Source organism: Anser anser (genome assembly GCF_964211835.1).
Source record: "Anser anser genome assembly, chromosome: 10".
Taxonomy (NCBI): Eukaryota; Metazoa; Chordata; class Aves; order Anseriformes; family Anatidae; genus Anser; species Anser anser.
The window spans coordinates 23,480,361-23,498,792 of record NC_139730.1 but is presented as its reverse complement, the minus strand read 5'-3'; the positions used below and the strand labels follow the sequence as shown (position 1 = coordinate 23,498,792).

At 47.2% G+C, this 18,432-nt stretch overlaps 3 long non-coding RNA genes across 3 annotated transcripts in view; 2 read left to right on the top strand and 1 right to left on the bottom strand.

Annotated features, from left to right (window-relative positions):
* The window catches only part of LOC310904903, a 24,054-nt gene extending 11,475 nt beyond the window's left edge, over window positions 1–12,579 (bottom strand). The window contains exon 1 of the long non-coding RNA XR_014588683.1: window positions 10,045–12,579. This is a non-coding gene — a long non-coding RNA (uncharacterized lncRNA). The remainder of the gene's footprint in view (window positions 1–10,044) is intronic.
* The window catches only part of LOC310904902, a 147,022-nt gene that overhangs the window by 3,867 nt on the left and 124,723 nt on the right, over window positions 1–18,432 (top strand). The gene's annotated exons all lie outside the window — the stretch shown is intronic.
* On the top strand, window positions 3,655–18,432 carry LOC310904905. The gene is made up of 2 exons (XR_014588685.1): window positions 3,655–3,848; window positions 18,264–18,432. It is a non-coding gene; the product is annotated as an uncharacterized lncRNA (long non-coding RNA).

Genomic DNA, 18,432 nt, shown 5'->3' with positions numbered 1-18,432 from the left:
TGGCAAGGGGTGGTTGGGTTAATCGGGGATTATCGATTGTAGAACAGGCTCCTCTAGGTGGGTTTGGGGCACTGCCAAGTCCTTAGAGTTTTAAGCGTTTGTGCTCGTAGTTCTCTGGCGGATACTTCGGTAAAGTAAGTATCAAGATTTAGGGCCAGGCATAGTGGGGTATCTAATCCCAGTTTGGGCCCTGGCTTTCGTGGGTTTAAATCAGTCGTTAGTTCCTAAGATCATCTTAATGGTGTGTTTAGGTGCATCTTGGGCTTATGACAGCTCAGTTGCATTTTGATCTTAGTTAGCTAGGATAGGCATTTTACCACTCTTTACGCCGTGTCAATAGGACGGTTGATTTGGGTTTCTTGTATGACCGCGGTGGCTGGCACAAGATTTACCAACCCTTGAAGTTAGGCTGTTGCTATAACTAAGTCAAGTTTGCACTCATTGCTTAATGTTAATTACTGCTGAATACCCGTGGGGGCGTGGCTTAGCGAGGCGTCTTGGGCTACTACTTGGGTGTGCCTGATACCCGCTCCTCAAGGCCTGTATGGGGGTAGGTGGTCGAGGGCGTTTACACTGGGGCGCGGATACTTGCATGTATGTATTTAGCAAAAACCAACCGTAAGGTTAGGACTAAGTCTTTTGTCCGCAGGCATGTTTTATGCCATCTTGGCAACTTCAGTGCCATGCTTTGTGTTAAGCTATGTGGACGGGGGTGTGGTTAGCTGATAGTTGAGTGGTGAGTGAGAGTGAAGTATATGAAATTATTGCTTGTGTTTACTATTTTTAGTACTGGCGTTTCTCTAAGTCCTAGGACTAGGAGGAAATGGTGTTTCATAGTGTGTAGGCGTCGGGATAGTCCGAGTATCGTCAGGGTATTCCTGCTAGGCCTAGGAAGTGCTGGGGGAAGAACGTTAGGTTTACTCCTGTAAATATTACCCCGAAGTGGGCTTTTGCTCATGTTTGGTGTAGGGTAAACCCAGTGAGTAGTGGGAATCAGTGAGTAAATCCTGCTAGAATGGCAAAGACGGCGCCTATGGATAGGACGTAGTGGAAGTGGGCAACTACGTAGTACGTGTCGTGCAGGGCGATGTCTAGGGAAGAGTTTGCAAGAACGATTCCTGTTAATCCTCCGATGGTAAATAGGAAGATAAATCCTAGAGCTCATAGTATTGGGGGGGGTCTCATTTGATTGTTCCTCCGTGCAGGGTGGCTAGTCAGCTAAATACTTTGATTCCGGTAGGGATGGCAATGATTATAGTGGCTGATGTAAAGTAGGCTCGGGTATCAACGTCTATTCCTACTGTAAACATGTGGTGAGCTCAGACGATGAATCCTAGGAAGCCGATGGATAGTATGGCTCAGACTATTCCCATGTAGCCGAAGGGCTCCTTTTTGCCTGAGTAGTACGTGACTACGTGTGAGATGATTCCGAACCCCGGTAGGATCAGAATATAGACTTCTGGGTGTCCGAAGAATCAGAATAGGTGTTGGTACAGGATTGGGTCTCCTCCTCCAGCGGGGTCGAAGAATGTGGTGTTTAGGTTTCGATCAGTTAGTAATATTGTAATACCGGCGGCGAGTACGGGGAGTGATAGAAGGAGTAGGATGGCGGTAATTAGTACGGATCAGACAAATAGTGGGGTTTGGTATTGTGAGAGTGCGGGGGGTTTTATGTTGATGGCTGTGGTGATAAAGTTGACGGCCCCAAGGATGGAGGAGATACCGGCTAAGTGGAGTGAGAAGATAGCCAGGTCTACTGAAGCTCCGGCGTGGGCAAGGTCACCTGCTAGGGGAGGGTAGACAGTTCAGCCTGTGCCGGCGCCAGCTTCTACAGTGGATGAGGCTAGTAGGAGGAGGAATGATGGGGGGAGGAGTCAAAAGCTTATGTTGTTTATTCGCGGGAATGCTATGTCGGGGGCACCGATTATGAGGGGGACTAATCAGTTGCCGAATCCTCCGATCATGATGGGTATGACTATAAAGAAGCTTATTACAAAGGCGTGAGCGGTAACGATTACATTGTAAATTTGGTCGTCGCCTAGGAGAGTTCCTGGTTGTCCTAGTTCTGCGCGGATTAATAGGCTGAGTGCGGTGCCGACTATTCCTGCTCATGCCCCGAAGATGAGGTACAGGGTGCCAATATCCTTATGGTTAGTGGAAAATAGTCATCGGTTGATGAAGGTGACGGGTAAGATGGCTGAGTGTTGAAGCGTTAGGCTGTAGTCCTTTTTACAGAGGTTTAATTCCTCTTCTTATCGGCTCTGTAGTGAAATTCATGTTGAGTTGCAAGCTCATCGATGCGCACTAGGGTGCGTCAGGGTCTTTGTAGGCAGAAGCCAATTGGTTTAGGCATTTAGCTGTTAACTAGAGTTTTGTGGGATCGAAGCCCATCTGTCTAGGGAGGCTTTAGCTTAATTAAAGCGTCTGACTTGCATTCAGAAGATACAGGTTAATATTCTGTAAGTCTTAATGTGCAGAAACTAAGAGGGTTTAACTCTTATTTAAGGCTTTGAAGGCCTTCGGTTTGGGGTGTTATCCTAAGTTTCTAGACAATGGCATGTATTATTGGGGACAGGGGAAGTAAGAGGATTGATAGTGAGGCAAGGACCGCAGTAGGTGTGCTTGGGGCTTTGCTAGTGTATCATTGTTTTATGTGGTTAGAGGAGTTGGGGGGAAGGGTAATTGTTGAGTGGTATGCGAGGCGTAGGTAGAAGAAGAGGCTGAGCAGTGATAGCATGGCAATTGCCATGGCTGCTGGTGTTATTTCCTGTTTAGTTAGTTCTTGGATGATAAGTCACTTTGGTATAAAGCCTGTTAATGGGGGGAGGCCTGCTAGGGATAAAAGTACTAGTATTAGGGTGGCGTTTAGCACTGGGGTTTTTGTTCATGAGGTTGTGATCATGGATAGGTTAAGGGCTTTGATTTTGTTAAGGGCTAGGAATACGGCTGATGTTATGATTGTGTATAGGTAGAAGGTAAGTAAGGCCAATTTGGGGCTGTAAACTAGGATGATGGCGATTCAGCCTAAGTGGGAGATGGACGAGAAGGCTAGGATTTTGCGTGTTTGTGTTTGGTTCAGTCCTATTCAGCCTCCTAGTGCTGTTGAGGCTAGGGCCATGGCGGTGAGTAGAGCTGGGTCGAGGGATTTGGATGTTAGTAGGAGCAGGGTTAGTGGGGGGAATTTTATGAGGGTCGAGAGTAGCAGGGCTGTTATTAGTGGCGATCCTTGTAGTACTTCTGGGAATCAGAAGTGAAATGGCACTAGGCCCAGTTTAATAGCGATTGCTGCTGTCAGTAGTAGACAGGAGGTTGGGTGGTTTATTTGTGTGATGTCTCATTGGCCGGTGACTCAGGCATTGGTTATGCTAGAGAATAGGACCAGGGCGGAAGCAGCTGCTTGGGTTAGGAAGTATTTCGTTGCGGCTTCTACTGCTCGTGGGTGGTGGGATTTGGCAATTAGGGGAATGATGGCTAGTGCGTTGATCTCCAGTCCTGTCCAGGCCAGAACTCAGTGGTTGCTGGAAATTGTGATTGTGGTGCCCAAGATGAGGCTGAAGGTTATGATTGGGGTCGCGTAAGGGTTCATTAGTAGAGGAGGGGGTTAAACCATCATTTTCGGGGTATGGGCCCGATAGCTTGATTAGCTGACTCTACTAGAAAATAATATAAGGGAAGTATGGAGAATTTTGATTTCTCTTGTGTGGGTTCAATTCCTACTTTTCTAAGGTCAACAGGAAATGAGAGGGCTGTTATACCTCTATGTTCACTTTATCATAGTGACCCTTTGTAGTTCAGGCACATTTCCTTATGTAAGGAGGTAGGCCTGCATAGCAGATAGGTATGCTGATGTGTCAGAGGCACAGAGCTAGTGTGAGGGGTAGGAAGTTTTTTCATAGTAGGTGCATTAGTTGGTCATATCGGAATCGTGGGTATGAAGCTCGGACCCATAAGAAACCAGAAGATAGTAGGAGGACTTTTGTGGCTAGGATGACGGGGAATAGTTCTGTGGGTGGCCCTAGGGCGCTTGGGTTTAGGAATATGATGGCTGTAAGTGTATTTATTAGCATAATGTTCGCATATTCAGCTAGGAAGAATAAGGCGAAGGGTCCTGCGGCGTATTCAACGTTAAACCCTGAGACTAGCTCAGATTCACCCTCTGTGAGGTCAAAAGGAGCTCGGTTTGTCTCTGCTAGGGTGGATACGTATCATATTATTGCTAGGGGTCATGAGGAGAAAATGAAGTATAGAGGCTCCTGTGCGACGGCAAAGGAGCTGAGTGTGTAGCTTCCGCTTAGTATGATTATTGATAGCAGGATTATGGCCAGTGTCACTTCGTATGAAATGGTCTGTGCTACTGCCCGTAGGGCTCCGATTAGTGCGTATTTTGAGTTCGAGGCTCAGCCTGATCATAGGACTGAGTAGACGGCTAGGCTTGACATGGCTATTAGGAAGAGAACTCCGAGGTTTAGATCTGCTAGGGGAAATGGGAGTGGTAGTGGTGCTCAAGTGGTGAGGGCTAGGACAAGGGCTAGTATTGGTATCAGAATGAATAGAAGTGGGGAAGAGGTAGAGGGTCGGATGGGCTCTTTGGTAAATAGTTTCAGTCCGTCCGCAAATGGTTGAAGTAGGCCAAAAGGCCCGACAACGTTAGGGCCTTTGCGGGATTGTATGTAGCTTAGGATTTTCCGTTCTACTAGGGTTAGGAAGGCTACGGCAATCAGGATTGGGATGATGTATAGGAGGGATATAACGAGGCAGCTTAGTGTTGTTATTTGAATCATGGGTGAAGCTAGGGAGAGGATTTGAACCTCTGGGGAAAGGGCTTAAGCCTTCTGCACTTGCCGGGCTCTGCCACTCTAGCTGGTCCTTTTCTAGGATTGAAAGTGGTGGGGGAAGGCCCTCTTCACGGTTTAGTTGGTTTCACTGCTTAGAGGGGGGGGGCGTGCTTGTGGTATTGGCCCCACTTTCCCGGTCCTTTCGTACTGGGGAGAGTGTGTCATAGATAGAAACCGACCTGGATTGCTCCGGTCTGAACTCAGATCACGTAGGACTGTTAATCGTTGAACAAACGAACCCTTAATAGCGGCTGCACCATTAGGATGTCCTGATCCAACATCGAGGTCGTAAACCCCCCTGTCGATATGGGCTCTTGAGGGGGATTGCGCTGTTATCCCTGGGGTAGCTTGGTCCATTAATCAATTATATTGGGTCTGGTCACTGTTAGCACTTTGAGGGGTAGCTCTAGGTAAAGAGGTATGGTCTTGTTTTTGGAGGATTTGTTCTCCTCCAAGGTCGCCCCAACCGAAAAATATCGACCAGGCTCTGCGATGGTAGTGGCCCCAGTGGGGTTGATTGAGGATTCGCGGTGGTCGTTGATTTTTAAGTTCCACAGGGTCTTCTCGTCTTATGTTCACATCCCCGCTTTTGCACGGGGAGATCAATTTCACTGATTATCTGTGAGAGACAGTTAAGACCTCGTTTAGCCATTCATACAAGTCTCGATTTATGGGACAATTGATTGCGCTACCTTTGCACGGTTAGGATACCGCGGCCGTTAAACCTAAGTCACCGGGCAGGCATCACCTTCAATACTTGTTTAATTTGCTGAAGGCTATGTTTTTGGTAAACAGTCGGGCCTTATTAATTTGCCGAGTTCCTTTCACAGATTTTAATCGCTCTTATAGGCGCTCCTGAGTCGGGTTAACAGGGTTAGTTAATACGTGGTCTTGTAGGGGTTTTTGTATCTGTCTAGGTCTGTTAATAATGTTTCTATGTAAGCTTGCGCTGTTAGAGGGGTGTCGCCCTGTACATGAGGGGCCTAGGATGATTCCTAGGATTGTTATGAGGATGGCAGCAGTTTTGGTGATAAGGGGTATGGTTATTGGGGGGGTTTTGGTTGGTGTGATGAAAGAGGTAATGATTATTCCTGCTGTAATGCTGCCTAGGGCGAGTCGGGTTAGGGGGGCGGTGATTAGTGGGTTGTTTTCGTTTATTGATACTATTGGGGGGATTCGGGTTTGTCCAGCTTGGACTAGGATGGTTATGCGGATGCTGTAGGTTGCGGTGAATGCTGTGGCTATAAGGGTTAGGAGTAGGGCTCAAGTATTTAGGTATGGTGTGTTTAAGCTTTCGATGATGAGGTCTTTTGAGTAGAATCCGGCTAGGAATGGGGTTCCTATCAGCGCCAGGTTTCCGATGGTTAGGCAGGAAGTAGTGACTGGGAGTATTTTCTGTAGGCCTCCTATCTTTCGGATATCTTGTTCTCCGTTTAGGTTGTGGATGATAGACCCTGAGCATAGGAATAGTATGGCTTTAAAGAAGGCATGGGTTGAGATGTGTAGGAAGGCTAGTTGTGGGAGGTTTAGTCCGATAGTGACTATTATTAGTCCTAGTTGGCTGGATGTTGAGAAAGCAATGATTTTTTTGATGTCATTTTGGGTTAGGGCGCATGTGGCAGCGAATAGGGTTGATAGAGCACCTAGGCATAGGCAGGCAGTTAGGGCTGTCTGGTTGGTGGCTAGCAGGGGGTGCATGCGGATGAGCAGGAAGATTCCGGCTACTACTATGGTACTGGAGTGCAGTAGGGCTGATACTGGGGTGGGGCCTTCTATTGCTGCGGGCAGTCATGGGTGGAGTCCAAATTGGGCGGATTTTCCTGCGGCTGCGAGGATTAATCCTATGAGGGGGAGGATTGGGGTTTGGTGGGGGTGTACGGCTTGTTGGATCTCTCAGGTGTTGAATGTTGAAGCTAGTCATGCTATGCTCAGGATCAGTCCGATGTCTCCGATTCGGTTGTAGATTACGGCTCGTAGGGCGGCGGTGTTGGCATCTGCTCGGCCTTGTCATCAGCCGATGAGAAGGAAGGACATGATTCGTACTCCTTCCCAGCCTACGAATAGGAGGAATATGTTGTTTGCGGTTGTTAGGAGGAGTATGGCGACTAGGAATGTCAGTAGGTAGGTGAAAAATTTTGTTACGTATGGCTCTGAGGCCATGTATCATATGGCGAATTGTAGGATTGATCATGTTACAAATAGGGCGATTGGAAGAAATGTTATTGAGTATTGGTCTATTTTTAGGCTCAGGGGGATTTTAAAGTTTATAATGAATTTTCACTCCCAGTGGCAGGTGACAGATTCTACTCCCGAGTAGATGAATGCGGTTGTAGGGGCTAGGCTAATTAGGAATGCGGTTTTAACAGCGCGGGTGGTGGCTTGTGGGGTGTTTTTAAAGTTTTTAAATAGAAATGGCAGGATGATTGGGGTTAGGAGGATTGTCAGCGTGAGTAGTGTGAGGGAGTTGATTAGTAGTGTGGGGTTCACTACTTTTACTTGGATTTGCACCAAGATGGGTGGTTCCTAAGACCAGTGGATTGCTGTTATCCTTTAAAAGTAAGGGGGCTGAGGTTTTAGGCTCAGATGTAAGAGTTAGCAGCTCTTGTTGGTTAAACCCTCCCCTCGGCAGGTAAGAAGGTTTGAACTTCTATTCTTAGAATCACAGTCTAATGTTTGGTTTAAACTATACTTGCATGAGGGGATTCCGGAGATCAGTTCGGGTTTGAGGATTAGGAGGAATATTGGGATAATGTGGAGTGTTATGAGCAGGTGTTCTCGCGTGGTTGAGTTTTGCATAGATGTGATGTGGGAGGGGATTGAGCCTCGTTGGGTCATTAGTAGTATGAATAAGGTGTAGGAGGCAGTTAGTAGGGTTGCGATTCCTGTTAGGATGATCGTGAAGGCAGATCAGTTGAATAAGGTGATTATAATGGTTAGCTCTGCTATGAGGTTTGTTGTTGGGGGTAAGGCTATGTTTGTTAGATTGGCCAGCAATCATCAGGTAGCTATGAGTGGTAGGAGAGGTTGTAGGCCTCGTGTGAGTAGTAGAATTCGGCTGTGCGTACGTTCATAGTTTGTGTTGGCTAGGCAGAATAGTATGGAGGAAGTTAGTCCATGGGAAATTATTAGGATCATTGCCCCTGAGAATGATCAGTGGGTTTGGATTATTCCTGCGGCGATAACTAGGCCTATGTGGCTAACGGATGAATAAGCGATTAGTGATTTTAGGTCTGTCTGTCGTAGGCAGATTGAGCTAGTCATTAGGGCGCCTCATAGGGCCAGGGTTAGGAAGGGGTAGTGCAGGAGGTTGGACAGTGGGCCCATAAATAGAGTGACTCGTATAATTCCGTATCCTCCTAGCTTTAGTAGTAGGGCGGCGAGGAGTATTGAGCCTGCGATGGGTGCTTCTACGTGGGCTTTTGGCAGTCAGAGGTGTAGGCCGTATAGTGGGGCTTTTACTATGAATGCTATGAGCAGTGCTAGACCTGATAGTATTCCTGTCCATGAGGTGGATAGGGTTGGGTGGGTTAGTTGTAGGGTTGGCAGGTGCAGGGTGCCAATTTTCACGTATAGGTGTATGATTGTGATTAGCAGGGGTAGAGAGCTTACTGGCGTGTAGAATAGCAGGTAGATGCCAGCGCTTAGGCGTTCTGGTTGGTTCCCCCATCGGGTGATTAAGATTAGGGTGGGAATGAGGGTTGCTTCAAATGAGATGTAAAATAGTGCTAGTTCTGTGGTGGAAAAGGCTAGTAGGATGAATGGCTGGACTGCGACTAAGGTTGAGATAAAGATTCGTTTGCGTTGTAGGGGTTCTTGTTGCAGGTGGTTTTGGCTTGCTATGATTATGAGTGGGAGTAGTCAGCAGGATAGTACTAGGAGGGGGGATGAGATTTGGTCAATTCCTGTTCAGTTGGATAAAAATTTGTAGGGGTAGTAGGTTGGGATTAATCACTGTAGGCTTAGGGCAGCGATTAGGAGGCTGTATAAGGTGGTGTTAGTCCATAGAAATTTTGGTGGAGACAGCAGGGCTGTTGGAAGAAGTATGATTGTGGGTAGGATGATTTTTAGCATTGCAGGAGGTTTAGGTTGTGTAGATGGTCGGAGCCATGTGTGCGGGTGGAGGCTACTAGGATGGCCAGGCCTGTGCCCGCCTCACACGCTGAGAAGGTTAGCATGAGAATTGGTACCATGGTGAATGAGGAGACTTGGTTTTCGATGGATCATATTGATAGGCCTACGAATATCGATAATATTATGCTTTCAAGGCATAGTAGGGCGGATACTAGGTGGGTTCGGTGGAAGGCTAGTCCTAGTCCGCTGAAAATGAAGGCTGAGTAGAAGCTTAAATGTAGGGGCGACATAAAAAAGTTACAGGGTTGGCTGTAATCTGCTGGGTCGAAACCAGCTATCTTTTTGGTTAGACTAACTTTCTGTTATTCTGCTCATTCTAGGCCCCCTTGAATTCACTCGTAGGCCAGTCCGAGTGTTAGGAGAAGGAGGATCACTACAGTTCAGGTGAGGGTCATTAGGGGGGATTGGAGTTGGACGGCTCATGGCAGGGGGAGTAGGAGGGCGATTTCTAGGTCGAATAGGACGAACAGGATGGCTACTGAGGAAGAATCGGACTGAGAATGGTAATCGAGCAGATCCAAGTGGGTCGAATCCACATTCGTACGGTGAGAGTTTCTCTGAGTCGGGGTTTATTTGGGCGAGTCAGAAGTTTAATGCGGTTAGGGCGGCGCTTAGGATTGATGATAGGGCGAATATGAACATGAGTGCGTTCATTGCTCTCCTCTGGGTTTATACCAGATTCTAGAGATTGGAAGTCAATTGTAATTAATATACTAGAAGAGCAAGATCCTCATCAGTAGATGGTTATGTAGAGGAATAGTCAGATGACGTCTACGAAGTGTCAGTATCAGGCTGCTGCCTCGAATCCGAAGTGGTGGTCTGATGTAAAGTGGAACTTGATCAGTCGGAAGAGGCAGACGGTCAGGAAGGAGGATCCGATGATTACGTGGAGTCCGTGGAATCCAGTGGCAACGAAGAAGGTAGATCCGTAGACGCTATCGGCGATTGAGAATGGGGCTTCGTGGTATTCTATTGCTTGTAGGGCTGTGAAGTAGAATCCCAGGAGGATCGTTAGGGTTAGGGCGTGGATGGCGTGTTTTCGGTTTCCTTCTGTGATGCTGTGATGGGCTCACGTTACGGTAACGCCTGAGGCTAGTAGGATGGCTGTGTTTAGTAGGGGGACTTCTATCGGGTTGAGTGGTTTAATTCCTGTTGGGGGTCATTGGCCTCCTAGTTCTGGGGTTGGGGCCAGGCTCGAGTGGAAGAACGCTCAGAAGAACCCTAAGAAGAAGAATGCTTCGGATGTGATGAAAAGGATTATGCCGTATCGTAGGCCTTTTTGGACTGTGGGAGTGTGATGGCCTTGGAAGGTGCTTTCTCGTACAATGTCTCGTCATCATTGGAGTATTACTAGGAGTATTGAGATGAGGCCTAGGGTTAGTAGTATGGATGAGTTGTAGTGGAATCACATGATTAATCCTGAGGTTGTGAGTAGGGCGGCGGCTGCCCCGAAGATTGGTCAAGGGCTTGGGTCAACTATGTGGTATGAGTGTGCTTGGTGTGCCATTAGATGTTTTCTTGTAAGTATAGGCTTAGAAGGAGCACGAAGACGTAGGCCTGGATTATGGCTACTGCTACTTCTAGGATGGTTAGGAGTAGTAGGATGATTATTGTTAGGATGGATACTGCAGGAAGGGTGGGTATTAATGCAATGGAGGCTGTAGAGATGAGTTGGATGAGTAAGTGTCCTGCTGTAAGGTTGGCTGTAAGGCGGACTCCGAGGGCTAGGGGGCGGATTAGTAGGCTGGTTGTTTCGATCAGGATTAGTGCGGGGATTAGGGGTGTAGGGGTACCTTCGGGTAATAGGTGGGCTAAAGAGGCTGATGGTTGGTTTCGTAGGCCTGTTAGTAGTGTGGCGAGCCATAGTGGGAAGGCTAGGGCTATGTTCATAGATAGTTGGGTGGTTGGGGTGAATGTATATGGAAGGAGGCCTAGAAGGTTGATTGTAAGAAGTATGATTATTAGGGATGTAAATATTATGGCTCATTTGTGGCCATTTTTGTTGAGTGGGACTATTAGTTGTTTTGTGATTAGGTGAAGGAGTCATGTTTGGATAGTAGAAAGGCGGTTGTTGATTCATCGGTTGTTTGGGGACGGGAATAGTAGGGCTGGGAAGAGTAGGGATAGTAGGATTAAGGGGATGCCGAATAGATTGGGGCTGGAAAATTGGTCAAAGAAGCTTAGGTTCATGGTCAGGATCATGGTGTGGGTTTGGTAGTGAGGGAGGTCTTATTTGATGGGGGGTTGGTTGTGGTGAAGGCTAGTAGTTTTGGTTGGATGAGGAGTGCTAGGGTTAATCAGGTTATAATTATGATTGAAAATCATGGTGCGGGGTTAAGCTGTGGCATATCATTAAGGAGGGGGAAGTCCCTCTTTGGCTAGCTTAAAAGGCTAGTGCTGTTGCATAGCTTCTTAATGATTAGGATGATGATAGAAGGGACGATCAGGCCTCGAAATGTGGGAGTGGGGTTGATTCTACTACAATGGGTATGTAGCTGTGATTAGCCCCGCAAATTTCTGAGCATTGTCCGTAAAAAATCCCAGGCCGGGTGGTAATGAATGAAGTTTGGTTTAGTCGGCCTGGGATTGCGTCTGTTTTAACTCCGAGCGTTGGGACTGCTCAGGAGTGGAGTACGTCTCCTGCAGTAATGATCACGCGGATGGGGGATTCTATTGGGATAACTACGCGGTGGTCAACTTCTAGCAGTCGGAAGTGGCCGTTGGGTAAGTCTGGGGTGGGCACTATGTAGGAGTCGAATGATAGGTCTTTGAAGTCTGTGTATTCGTAGCTTCAGTATCATTGGTGGCCGATGGCTTTTAGGGTGAGGTCTGGTTCGTCGATTTTGTCCATTATGTAGAGGATTTGTAGGGATGGGAGGGCGAGGAGTACCAGGACGATAGCAGGTAGGATTGTCCAGATCAGCTCTACTTCTTGGGCGTCTACAGCATTGGACGAGAGTTTTTCTGTTAGTATGTGGGCTAAAAGGTAGAGAACTAGGCTGCAGATAGCTAGGGCAACGATTAGGGCGTGGTCGTGGAATTCAACGAGTTCTTCTATGATGGGTGATGAGGCGTCTTGGAATCCTAGTTGGGAGTGGTTGGCCACATGAGATGTACAGGATTTTTACCTGTGATTTAGTCTTGACAAGGCTATGTAATTGGTTTACTAACGTCTCATAAGAAAGAAGCATGAGCGGTCAACCTCCTGGGAGACCCAGAAAACTTCACCCCAGCAAACCCACTAGTAACCCCACCACACATCAAGCCAGAATGATACTTCCTATTCGCCTACGCCATCCTACGTTCAATCCCAAATAAACTAGGAGGCGTATTAGCACTGGCCGCCTCCGTACTGATCCTATTCCTAATCCCATTCCTGCACAAATCAAAACAACGAGCAATAACATTCCGACCACTCTCCCAGCTCCTATTCTGAGTACTAGTCGCCGACCTCCTCGTCCTAACATGAGTAGGAAGCCAACCCGTCGAACACCCATTCATCATCATCGGCCAACTCGCTTCAATCGCCTACTTCACTATCCTCCTATTTCTCCTCCCCGCCGCAAGCGCCCTAGAAAACAAAATACTCAACTGCTAAATACTCTAATAGTTTATAAAAACATTGGTCTTGTAAACCAAAGATTGAAGACTTACCACTTCTTAGAGTACCCCAAACTCAGAAAAAAAGGACTCAAACCTTTATCTCCAGCTCCCAAAGCTGGCATTTTCAATAAACTATTCTCTGACCCTAACCCCTAAACCGCCCGAATAGCACCCCGCGACAACCCCCGCACAAGCTCCAATACAACAAACAAAGTCAACAACAGCCCCCAACCCGCCACTAAAAACATCCCTGCCCCATGTGAATAAAACATGGAAACTCCACTAAAATCCGACCGAACAACAAACACCCCAACATTATTCACAGTAGAAACCCCGAACTTCCAAGCCCCCATAAACCCCCCAAACACCAACCCCCCAAAAACAATTGCCACAAACGCTACTGCACATCCAATCACCCGTCAATCCCCCCAAGCCCCAGGGAAAGGCTCCGCTGCTAAAGCTACTGAATAAACAAACACCACCAGCATACCCCCCAAATACACCATAAACAGCACTAAAGCCACGAACGAAACCCCAAGGCCCAGCAACCACCCGCACCCCGCCACAGACGCTAACACCAAACCAACAACCCCATAATACGGCGAAGGATTCGACGCCACACCCAAAACACCCACCGCAAAGCAAATCCCTAAAAAAAACATAAAATAAGTCATTATTCCTGCCCGGACACTACCCGAGGCCTGCGGCTCGAAAAGCCGCCATTGTTCTCAACTACAGGAACTAACCGCAAGCCCCCAATAATTCTACCCCATCTATGCCATTATGCTTAACCCCCCACCCCCCCCCCCCCCCGAGGCGGGGGTATTTGGTTATGCATATTCGTGCATAAATTTATATACCCCATATACATACATACTATAGTACCAGTAATATACATTATATACGGACTATCTTATAAGCAGGTGCTAAACCCATACATGTACACGGCCATTAAACCCTTAAACACACTCCTACCAAACCACCCGGCATGAATGTTCTAGGACCATACCCCACAACACCCAATACAACTCCACTCAAGCGCATAACAAGACCCCATTTTAATGAATGCTCACAGGACATGCTCCAACAACAACTCTCCACCACATATCTCATGCAGTTCGTATCAGACGGATTTATTAATCGTACTCCTCACGTGAAATCAGCAACCCGTTGCACATAATGTCCGGTATGACTAGCTTCAGGCCCATACGTTCCCCCTAAACCCCTCGCCCTCCTCACATTTTTGCGCCTCTGGTTCCTCGGTCAGGGCCATCCATTGGGTTCACTCACCCCTCCTTGCCCTTCAAAGTGGCATCTGTGAGTACTTTCACCTTCTCAATGCGTAATCGCGGCATGTTCCAGCTTTTTGGCGCCTCTGGTTCCTCTTATTTTTTCCGGGGTTACCTCACAGGTGGCTATTCCCAGTGATCTCGGGGGTCCCACAATCTAAGCCTGGACACACCTGCCTCACGGCCTATCCTATATTTCAAGGGTCCCTCGATGAGACGGTTGGCGTATATGGGGAATCATCCTGACACTGATGCACTTTGACCACATTCAGTTAATGTTACCTCCACCCTCCGGGTTAAATGGGGCTATTGGATGAATGCTCGTTGGACATAGCACAAAACAACAAATCATTAAGCGCAACCCCTGCGCTTCACAAACTAAACCAGTAAACTTTCGCTAACCACCATGTAGCATAAACCTTCATCGCCCAATCCCAGCAAACTACCTCTAAAACTCCATTAATCATCCCTTCCATGACATCATCGGAACGATGTACATATACACACAAACACATACAAAATAACTTAAACTTATTAGAGAAACTCCAGTACTAAAAATAGTAAACACAAGCAATAATTTCATATACTTCACTCTCACTCACCACTCAACTATCAGCTAACCACACCCCCGTCCACATAGCTTAACACAAAGCATGGCACTGAAGTTGCCAAGATGGCATAAAACATGCCTGCGGACAAAAGACTTAGTCCTAACCTTACGGTTGGTTTTTGCTAAATATATACATGCAAGTATCCGCGCCCCAGTGTAAACGCCCTCGACCACCTACCCCCATACAGGCCTTGAGGAGCGGGTATCAGGCACACCCAAGTAGTAGCCCAAGACGCCTCGCTAAGCCACGCCCCCACGGGTATTCAGCAGTAATTAACATTAAGCAATGAGTGCAAACTTGACTTAGTTATAGCAACAGCCTAACTTCAAGGGTTGGTAAATCTTGTGCCAGCCACCGCGGTCATACAAGAAACCCAAATCAACCGTCCTATTGACACGGCGTAAAGAGTGGTAAAATGCCTATCCTAGCTAACTAAGATCAAAATGCAACTGAGCTGTCATAAGCCCAAGATGCACCTAAACACACCATTAAGATGATCTTAGGAACTAACGACTGATTTAAACCCACGAAAGCCAGGGCCCAAACTGGGATTAGATACCCCACTATGCCTGGCCCTAAATCTTGATACTTACTTTACCGAAGTATCCGCCAGAGAACTACGAGCACAAACGCTTAAAACTCTAAGGACTTGGCGGTGCCCCAAACCCACCTAGAGGAGCCTGTTCTACAATCGATAATCCCCGATTAACCCAACCACCCCTTGCCAACACAGCCTACATACCGCCGTCGCCAGCCCACCTCGAATGAGAGCACAACAGTGGACACAATAGCACCCCGCTAATAAGACAGGTCAAGGTATAGCCTATGGAGTGGAAGAAATGGGCTACATTCCCTATTCATAGGGCACACGGAAAGAAGCGTGAAACCACTTCTGGAAGGCGGATTTAGCAGTAAAGTGGGACAATAGAGCCTACTTTAAGCCGGCCCTGGGGCACGTACATACCGCCCGTCACCCTCCTCAAAAGCCACATCCCACATAACTAACACCATAAATACGCTGAAGATGAGGTAAGTCGTAACAAGGTAAGTGTACCGGAAGGTGTACTTAGAATATCAAGACGTAGCTATAACACCAAAGCACTCAGCTTACACCTGAAAGATATCTACTAGACCGGATCGTCTTGAAGCCCCCCCTCTAGCTCAACCACACAAATAGTACACCAAAACTAAAGAATTTACTAAACTAATTAAAGTAAAGCATTTTACAGTCTTAGTATAGGCGATAGAAAGGACACTTAGACGCGATAGAGACCCCAGTACCGTAAGGGAAAGATGAAATAGCAGTGAAACAATCAAAGCGACAGACAGCAAAGATCAACCCTTGTACCTTTTGCATCATGGTTTAGCGAGAACAACCAAGCAAAGTGAACTAAAGTTTGCCCCCCCGAAACCCAAGCGAGCTACTTTCAAGCAGTTAAAGAGAGCGAACCCGTCTCTGTTGCAAAAGAGTGGGATGACTTGTCAGTAGAGGTGAAAAGCCAACCGAGCTGGGTGATAGCTGGTTACCTGTGAAACGAATCTAAGTTCCCCCTTAATCCTCCCTACCGGACATCCTGAACCCTAATGAGATGATTAAGAGCTATTTAATGGAGGGACAGCTCCATTAAAAAAGGACACAACCTCGACTAGTGGATAATTCTTACTACTGATCCTACCGTGGGCCCTAAAGCAGCCATCAAAAAAGAGTGCGTCAAAGCTCCACCACCTAAAAATACCAAAATAAGATGATTCCCTTATCACAAACAGGTCAACCTATGAATATAGGAGAATTAATGCTAAAATAAGTAACTCAGGGCCACACCCCTCTAACGGCGCAAGCTTACATAGAAACATTATTAACAGACCTAGACAGATACAAAAACCCCTACAAGACCACGTATTAACTAACCCTGTTAACCCGACTCAGGAGCGCCTATAAGAGCGATTAAAATCTGTGAAAGGAACTCGGCAAATTAATAAGGCCCGACTGTTTACCAAAAACATAGCCTTCAGCAAATTAAACAAGTATTGAAGGTGATGCCTGCCCGGTGACTTAGGTTTAACGGCCGCGGTATCCTAACCGTGCAAAGGTAGCGCAATCAATTGTCCCATAAATCGAGACTTGTATGAATGGCTAAACGAGGTCTTAACTGTCTCTCACAGATAATCAGTGAAATTGATCTCCCCGTGCAAAAGCGGGGATGTGAACATAAGACGAGAAGACCCTGTGGAACTTAAAAATCAACGACCACCGCGAATCCTCAATCAACCCCACTGGGGCCACTACCATCGCAGAGCCTGGTCGATATTTTTCGGTTGGGGCGACCTTGGAGGAGAACAAATCCTCCAAAAACAAGACCATACCTCTTTACCTAGAGCTACCCCTCAAAGTGCTAACAGTGACCAGACCCAATATAATTGATTAATGGACCAAGCTACCCCAGGGATAACAGCGCAATCCCCCTCAAGAGCCCATATCGACAGGGGGGTTTACGACCTCGATGTTGGATCAGGACATCCTAATGGTGCAGCCGCTATTAAGGGTTCGTTTGTTCAACGATTAACAGTCCTACGTGATCTGAGTTCAGACCGGAGCAATCCAGGTCGGTTTCTATCTATGACACACTCTCCCCAGTACGAAAGGACCGGGAAAGTGGGGCCAATACCACAAGCACGCCCCCCCCCTCTAAGCAGTGAAACCAACTAAACCGTGAAGAGGGCCTTCCCCCACCACTTTCAATCCTAGAAAAGGACCAGCTAGAGTGGCAGAGCCCGGCAAGTGCAGAAGGCTTAAGCCCTTTCCCCAGAGGTTCAAATCCTCTCCCTAGCTTCACCCATGATTCAAATAACAACACTAAGCTGCCTCGTTATATCCCTCCTATACATCATCCCAATCCTGATTGCCGTAGCCTTCCTAACCCTAGTAGAACGGAAAATCCTAAGCTACATACAATCCCGCAAAGGCCCTAACGTTGTCGGGCCTTTTGGCCTACTTCAACCATTTGCGGACGGACTGAAACTATTTACCAAAGAGCCCATCCGACCCTCTACCTCTTCCCCACTTCTATTCATTCTGATACCAATACTAGCCCTTGTCCTAGCCCTCACCACTTGAGCACCACTACCACTCCCATTTCCCCTAGCAGATCTAAACCTCGGAGTTCTCTTCCTAATAGCCATGTCAAGCCTAGCCGTCTACTCAGTCCTATGATCAGGCTGAGCCTCGAACTCAAAATACGCACTAATCGGAGCCCTACGGGCAGTAGCACAGACCATTTCATACGAAGTGACACTGGCCATAATCCTGCTATCAATAATCATACTAAGCGGAAGCTACACACTCAGCTCCTTTGCCGTCGCACAGGAGCCTCTATACTTCATTTTCTCCTCATGACCCCTAGCAATAATATGATACGTATCCACCCTAGCAGAGACAAACCGAGCTCCTTTTGACCTCACAGAGGGTGAATCTGAGCTAGTCTCAGGGTTTAACGTTGAATACGCCGCAGGACCCTTCGCCTTATTCTTCCTAGCTGAATATGCGAACATTATGCTAATAAATACACTTACAGCCATCATATTCCTAAACCCAAGCGCCCTAGGGCCACCCACAGAACTATTCCCCGTCATCCTAGCCACAAAAGTCCTCCTACTATCTTCTGGTTTCTTATGGGTCCGAGCTTCATACCCACGATTCCGATATGACCAACTAATGCACCTACTATGAAAAAACTTCCTACCCCTCACACTAGCTCTGTGCCTCTGACACATCAGCATACCTATCTGCTATGCAGGCCTACCTCCTTACATAAGGAAATGTGCCTGAACTACAAAGGGTCACTATGATAAAGTGAACATAGAGGTATAACAGCCCTCTCATTTCCTGTTGACCTTAGAAAAGTAGGAATTGAACCCACACAAGAGAAATCAAAATTCTCCATACTTCCCTTATATTATTTTCTA